This window comes from Humulus lupulus, chromosome 1, assembly GCF_963169125.1.
Source record: "Humulus lupulus chromosome 1, drHumLupu1.1, whole genome shotgun sequence".
In the NCBI taxonomy this organism is placed as follows: Eukaryota; Viridiplantae; Streptophyta; class Magnoliopsida; order Rosales; family Cannabaceae; genus Humulus; species Humulus lupulus.
In genome coordinates this window covers 51,853,103-51,860,719 of record NC_084793.1, presented here as the reverse complement: position 1 = coordinate 51,860,719, position 7,617 = coordinate 51,853,103, and the positions used below count along the sequence as shown (strand labels likewise).

The 7,617-nt window shown below is 30.5% G+C and overlaps 1 long non-coding RNA gene across 1 annotated transcript; it reads right to left on the bottom strand.

The window, feature by feature from the left end:
- Positions 1 to 312: 312 nt before the first annotated feature.
- LOC133826453 (uncharacterized) lies at positions 313 to 1,971 on the bottom strand. The gene is made up of 3 exons (XR_009889223.1): positions 1,805 to 1,971; positions 1,060 to 1,716; positions 313 to 605 (listed from the first exon to the last, which is right to left on the bottom strand). It is a non-coding gene; the product is annotated as an uncharacterized LOC133826453 (long non-coding RNA).
- Positions 1,972 to 7,617: the final 5,646 nt, after the last annotated feature.

The window sequence follows — 7,617 nt, the reverse complement described above, 5'->3', positions numbered from 1 at the left end:
AAAAAGTCAAACCAACAAACACATTTATAGTGATAGATTTGGCCATATTATAATATTATTAAATAAATAGTATTCAAATTATTAGATTCGTTTTTATAATACTAATAATTAATAATTATATTATGAGTTTCTAAAAACATTAATAATTTATTATGATGAAAAATTACATGTGTTATTGAATGGGATTAAGTGCCGTATTTACCAATAAATCATTTATTAGTTGGCATCATCCTACTACCATATGTAACGCCCTACTACCTTAGAGCCGTTACTAAGTGAGTTTAAAATAAAAATCGTGCTTTTGACTGACTCTAAGTGGTTTCTAAAACCAAAAGTGTGAATAAATCAGAGTTTAAGGCTGTACTCTTCGAAAATGATTAGTTTCATTGAAAACGTTAAATGTGAAACATCTGGGATCCCAAAATGAGGTTTACAAAATATTTACAACTCAAAAATAGATTTACACTTGATCAGTTATCAAAAGAATGATTTAATACAGCCATATACAAAATGCCCCAACCAAAGCAGTCGGGCAGGCCGAACATGTACGCGTCGCCCCCACGCTCTCCATACTCATGGCCGGTTGACTGACTCCTTGCTTCTACCTGCCACACGGAGCACCCGTAAGCCGAAGCCCAGCAAGAAAACCCAAATAATACATAACATATGCAATTCATATAGCTGGCATAATTCACTGATAAATAGGAAAACCACCAATATAAACAAGCACGGCCATGCCGCCCCAGAGGCCTTACCAAAGCCTGGGGTTTCGGTTCTCACCGCGAGGATAACTCATGTATCCCTTGGGTCCCACCCTAAATGTAAGCATCCCATGTGCTGTGTGTTACTTTCGGCCCCACGGCCGTACCCGGCCTACGCCGCACTCGGCCCTTGCCGTTCATTTCATCATAATCACACATATAGTACATTCGAAATAATCATTCACACACATCATGATTCATTTAAGGTTAAACATTTGCACATAATACAATCTGGGGCCGTGCCCTGCAATCACACAGTGGGGCCATGCCCTAATCTCGGGTGTTACGGTTTTCTTACCTTTAGATTCAGTAGCCTTGATCAACCTGACTCCTTGAGCACGATCTTACCCGAGCCCTAGCGCTTACCTAAGCAAAATCCACAAGTCAAAGTCATCACCAATCCTCAAGTCCGAAACCTAGCCTCGGGACTAATCCCGAGCCCCCGGGAAGTCCTAGATCCCCAAAACAAAGTGGCGGAATCAAGCCCCGAACCCTAGGTCAAAATCCCTTCACAAAAGCCCAAAAATCCCCTCTGTGAACAGTGCAGCGCTACAGCGCTCAAAAGAGGGCGCTGTAGCGCTACAAGCAGAACCACCCTCACCAGAACAGGGCTAGCGCTACAGCGCCCCCTGCCTAGCGCTGTAGCGCTAGTTGCAGCAGACCAAAACCAAAAATCGCATCTTGCGATTTTCTTCCCCCATTTCGACCCCAAACTTGTCCAACTCTTTCTCAAGCCCAAAAACAAACTTATACACACCACACACTCATCCCAAGCACCCCATGAACTCAATCCCAAGCTCAAGCAACCCACAATTCAAAATCTAACCCAATGAACCCAAAAACCAGAAAATCACTCAAACAACAAGGATAGGGTCTTAGAAATCATACCGTGGGTGGAATTTCGACCTTGAACTGAACCCTAGACCTCCTTGGCTTGCACCTTCACAACCTTGACCTGTTTTCCCCAAAAACCCCATCCATTTAGCTCAAAAACACAGTTCAAAACCAGCAAAACCCTAAAACCGAAAACCTCAAGAACTTACCTCAAATCTCTGATTTGATCTTGCTAATCCCTTGCCAATCCTCAAGCCTAGCTTAGGATCCTTGATGCTCAGCTAACCCTAGCTTCCCACTGAGCTTAACCTCAAGAAAAATCAAGGGAAATGGTTGGGAGAGCCACAAACCGAATCTTCAAAGCCAAACCCTTCAGTTTTCCTCTCTTCCTTCTCTTCCTTCTTTCTTTCTTTTCAACCTATGGTTTTCTCTACAAAATCCACTAAGTATAAAGACCTTCTTTATTTTATCTCTTACAAGCCTAATGACCAAAATGCCCTCCCTTACTAATTCTAAACCTTTATGTCCATAAAGGGGCATTTTAGTCATATTACCCAAATTCCCACTAATTCCTCAAGTGTTCCTAATAATTCCCGCTCGCTACCCAATACCAGATTAATCATCAAATATATTCCCAGATTCTCAATTAAACTCCCCAGGCTTAACCCAAGCCTGGTACAGGTTCCCGCTTTGACTTTCCGCTAACCCGCTCATTCTAGGATCGTCTCGAGTCATAGATCACAGGTATCAACATATTCATGCCCAACGTGGCCAAATTACAAATATGCTCAATCAGGTCTACATGCATACTAATTCACATAGTCATGCATCACAATTAATCACATAATCATATAACGTGCATTAAATCATAATCATGCATAAAACTCATTAAAGACACAAACAGAATTCCTTTATGCCCTCCAGGCACACTATCCCAGGCCCTAAGCCTTAATACCGAATTTGTGGTCGTTACACCATATATTTGTAATAAATTTCAATTACCGTATATTTAGATTTTTTTTATTAACTTACGGTATATATGCAAATTTACAAAAAAAAAAAAAAATTTCCTGTTAAAACTAGCATGTAATCATTTATTGTTCGAATTATTAAATATTACATATATAATCATATGCATATATTAAATTAAAGTTTACAAGAATTTTATATCAAAATTTGAAATTTATTGCGAAACACTTAAACAAATTTGATAAAAGCACATATAAATATTGTGTTATAATAATTTTACTATTTTTTTCTTATTAATTGCTTTAAATTGACATAAAAAATCATGAAAATAAATTACAAAAAAAAAAAAAGATCCAAAAATAGTTGGAGATACATTTTGAATTAGATTGAATAAGAAAAGAAAATACATACATGCATGCTTCTTTTAGATAAATTATTAACCAATAATTTCTCAGAAGAACATTAAATACTGTTATTTTCACTTGCTTAATGTTGTCTTTCCTCCATTCCACGTATGGATTCCAGATTTTTCATTTTAAATGCTGAATTAGTAATAAAGAGAGGCTAAGACTCAAATTCTCACGGGTAATTACATAAAGGAGTACGTGAAAATATGAGAAAGACAAGCTTTGTGTTGTGTTGTGTCTTGGGTGGGGTACGTACCACGTAAACCTGTCCTTTTCTTATTCCTAAATATACGTATCTCTCCCCGGCTTAACTTTTTACGACTCTTTATTCTTCTTTTGTTAAGTGTCTTTAGTGACAAGGAGAATCACAATAAAGTAATAATAAGGCCAAATAAGAGTATCCATGGTGGCTATCTAATTTTGTGAGCTAGCCAAGCTGAGACTGAAAATCAATATAAAAAAAAAGAGCTCTGATTCCATTGCCCTTTTTGGCCTAAAGTCAAGGTGGCACATGAGAGGTCCATGTTAAAAGTAGAGCCCCCAAAGCCAAAAACCCCAAAAAGTGTGCCATTTTGATGGAGACCGACCCATGACTCTTACCCACCAAAACACCCATCAAAAACGCCTCGTACAAAGTCAAATTCCATTTCAAAGCGTAATTTAATTTGTATTTTTCCAACTATAAATTAAAACTCACCAATTATATCTTTACGTGTATGTACAACAATCTACATCCAAAGGTAACCCAAATTTTTGAAACCAAAAAAAAAAACAAAGCATATTCTAGTTAGGAATCCATTTTTGATGCCTTTTAGATCATAAGAACTTTGTTATCATTTAGAGCTCATAATATCGATACCATATGATCCAATAAGTAACACACATACTCTTTTATTATATCCTTTTCTCTTTTTGTGCAATGTTATATGGCTCCATTAGGTTTTTGGCATGGATTATGTGTCACCTAGACATAGGTCACATATTGCTAAAGTTAATAAATTAATATAATTATACAACTTATGTGGGATCCGCCACAAAATATGAGGTTCTTACATTCATTCTATAGAGATTTAGTTGATAAGGTTATATAGCATTTTTCTTCTTTTTATGGGTAACAAAAAAAAAAAAAAGAGAAGAGAATGGAATGGAAACATGAGAATATTAGTTATCTTGCTCAAAATTACACCAAAATAGGATTGTACCAAAAATATTGGAAACCAAAACGATAAGATGCCCTTCTCTTTTTCCATTCAAAGTAAAAGAAACCCTTTTTTTTGTTCTTTTTTCTTTTTCTATCTCTCTCACACTCTTAATGTGCTTGCTTAAACACCTTTACGTGAGTTTGGACGGTAGATAACACACGAGAGACAACTTAGATATATATCTAACACATTTGTGGAGCATGGACCATCCAAAATAAGTACAAGAGTTAGTTGTTCACTTGGCCCCATTTTGGTTTAGCATTAATAAATGTTGCATCAATCATGCCACGTGGCCTCATCATAGCCGGTTGTTAAGTGGGGAAAAAAAGAAGGAAACAAGATATATTCGTTTTGAACCCTTTATTGTTTGTGGGTTAAGTTAGATATGTAAAGCAATTAGTGAAAAGTATAACAATGTTTTGATTCGATGCATGAAGCTATAAAGGATTTCTCTTTACTTTTCTTTGATATTTTTTCAATTGATGATTAGTCTAAAAATCTTGTGACTTTATTAATGGTTTTGAAATTAATGTCTAACCAACATTAAATGTGGACAAGGAAACAAGTTATGGACTGACTATTTGATTTACAATTAAAATTTCACTTTTGAAGGTTTCAACTTTTCACATTAAACATAATTAATACCATTTTTTTTATGTTTATTAATGTTTTAATTTCGTATTCAAAATGGTCCCATCTTAATATTGCATTGCATGCTTTACAACACTCCACTTGCATACATAATAAATAATTGTTCCATTTTATTAATTAAGAAAAAAGGGTATCATTTTTTATATAGAATAAAACAAATCCTTGAAAGCAACATTTTTTTTAACAAGGTAAAAGTACTTACTTAGACCATTTGACAAAAAATAAAAAATAAAAAATAAAAAATCTTACGCAGACAGCATGCGGATATAATTAATTATTTATATATACACAAACAATATTTTTTTCTTAATCAAAAACAGAAAAATCAGCATTATTTTACTTAGAATAAACATTTCAGTCTGTCGAATCACCTGAATAATTTTGATTAATGTAAACTATTTTTTTTATAGTTGTTTGTACACAATCTGTCAGTGATTGTCAAACTTCTAAAAATGACTCAATATTAGTTATTACAAAAAAAAAACCCTTAGAATAAATAACTTTCACATCCCAAATGTAATCATATTGTTGGTTTGGTAGCATCAGCACAAATTTATCAAAGTCAATACATTTGGAGAGTAAAACTATAAAAATAGTTCACATATATTATATACTAATTAAAAATAATGTATAATGCACGTTTTTTTAATTTTAAAATTATAAATATTGTTTATAATTTTAATAAAAACTAGTTTACTATTTTTTTTAAACATATATAAATAATAGAATGAATAATAGTTCTATAAATATAAATATTTATATCAATAATCTCTACATAATATTTAAACAAAATATTAACATATATATTTACATTACTACATGACATACATATATATATAAATTACAATATCTAATATTTGGTGAATTTGATGAAGAAAAAGAGCTCCAATCACTTTTTAAAAAATAAATTATCACACAAATTTATAAGATAAAAAAATGATATGCATGTCTTTATTATTTTTAAATAAATATGATTTAATTATTTAAATTATCATAAAATATCTTTAAAATATGTTATTTTAAATAATTAATTCATTAGTTTTTGTATAAATTTATGTTTGTTCTAGTTTTTTAATTTGACAGTGACAACAAGAGATTATATATTATATGTTTAATATAATATTAATATTATACGTGGATTTTAAATTTAAGTTATAAAACGTATGATTTTTAAATAATTATCATTGTAAAATATCTCAAAAATATCTTATTTTAATTTCTTTAATTAATTATTTATTTAATTTTATGTAAGTTTAAGTCATATATACACTACAGTTAAATATAAAAATATTCCGTTAAAGTTAACAAAAAAAATAAAAAATCGTTAAAACTAAGGTGTTGTTTGGTAACACTTAAAAAAATAGTTTTTTATTTAATTAATTAAAAATTTGATAATTAAACATAAAATATGTTTGGTAGCTATTTTTATTTATTATTTTTTAAAATTTTAATTAAAATTTATTAAATTTTGAAAATAGAATTTTTTTTCACTTTCAAAGTTTTTTTAAACCGTTTTCGACTTTTTTTTTATTCTTTTTTCAAATCAACTTATCATATTGTTAAACAAAAAATAAAAATAAAAGTTATCAAACGTGTTTATTATTTTTTGTTTTTAAAACAAAAAACAAAAATAGTTACCAAATATATTTTTATTTTTTAAAACTAAAAAATTAAAAATAATATTTTTATTTTTGTGTTTAAAAAATTCAAAAATAAAATTTTTACCAAACACAACTCAGGAATTTTCGTTATCTTCGCACTTTTTATAGAGAAGAGATAATTAACAAAAATAGAAATAATGTAGGGTCCTTAATTTGTTATTTAAAAGAAAAATAAAGATTTGACTCTTTGCAAATCATGCGCGATGCCGTTTACCAAGCAACATGACACCATTGCACATTTGCACTTCTATGATTGGAATCTATTATTTGATTATAAAATAGTCTTAATTTCTTTAATATGTTTCTAAAAGAAAAGTACTTTTTTTCTTTCAAATCTCGTTCTAAATTACAGCAGAACTTGCATGCGTGAATCCAAACATGAAATCATATTTTAATATTAGTTGTTACTAATTTAATTAATTGGACGGCTTGACCTCTGCCACTCTAATTTTTTATTTTTAACTAATTATTTTCTGGTTGCTAATAAGTAATAATAACTAATTATAAAGAGTGCCAATTTGCAATGTAGATTTATACACTGACATTACTTTTTTGTATTAAAATGTTTTAAAAAGATTAGGGTCATGACCCCTCTTGGCTATGTCATATATTGTTTATTAGCATTGTTATTGATATGTATGTATCAGTACAATTGAGATGCTCACTTCCATAATTAATACTCGCATAAAGAAAATTAAATTATCAATGTGGGACAGATTTGAATTTATTATCTTCTTTTTATAATACTATTAGGCTATGCATATGATCATATTTATATTAAATTAATATAAGCTCTTCAACATTTTCCATAGTTTCAAGGCTAAATTATTTCCAATTCCTTCAATACTGTTTGCACTTTTTTTAGCATAAAGAAAATCGATCCCTAACTAGTCGACATATATAACTATATCTATATATATATATATCTATAAGTAAGTAGCGACTAGTACATATATAGATATTTAATATTATTAGACATATATAGTCAACAACTTAAGAGACGGGTGCATGACATGGATGTGTATAGATATGACATTCTTATTTTGTATTCATTTTTAGAGACAATTAATCAGTTATTATAAGATACTAATATATATAAATATTAAAATTTGAATCTCTATGTATATACATA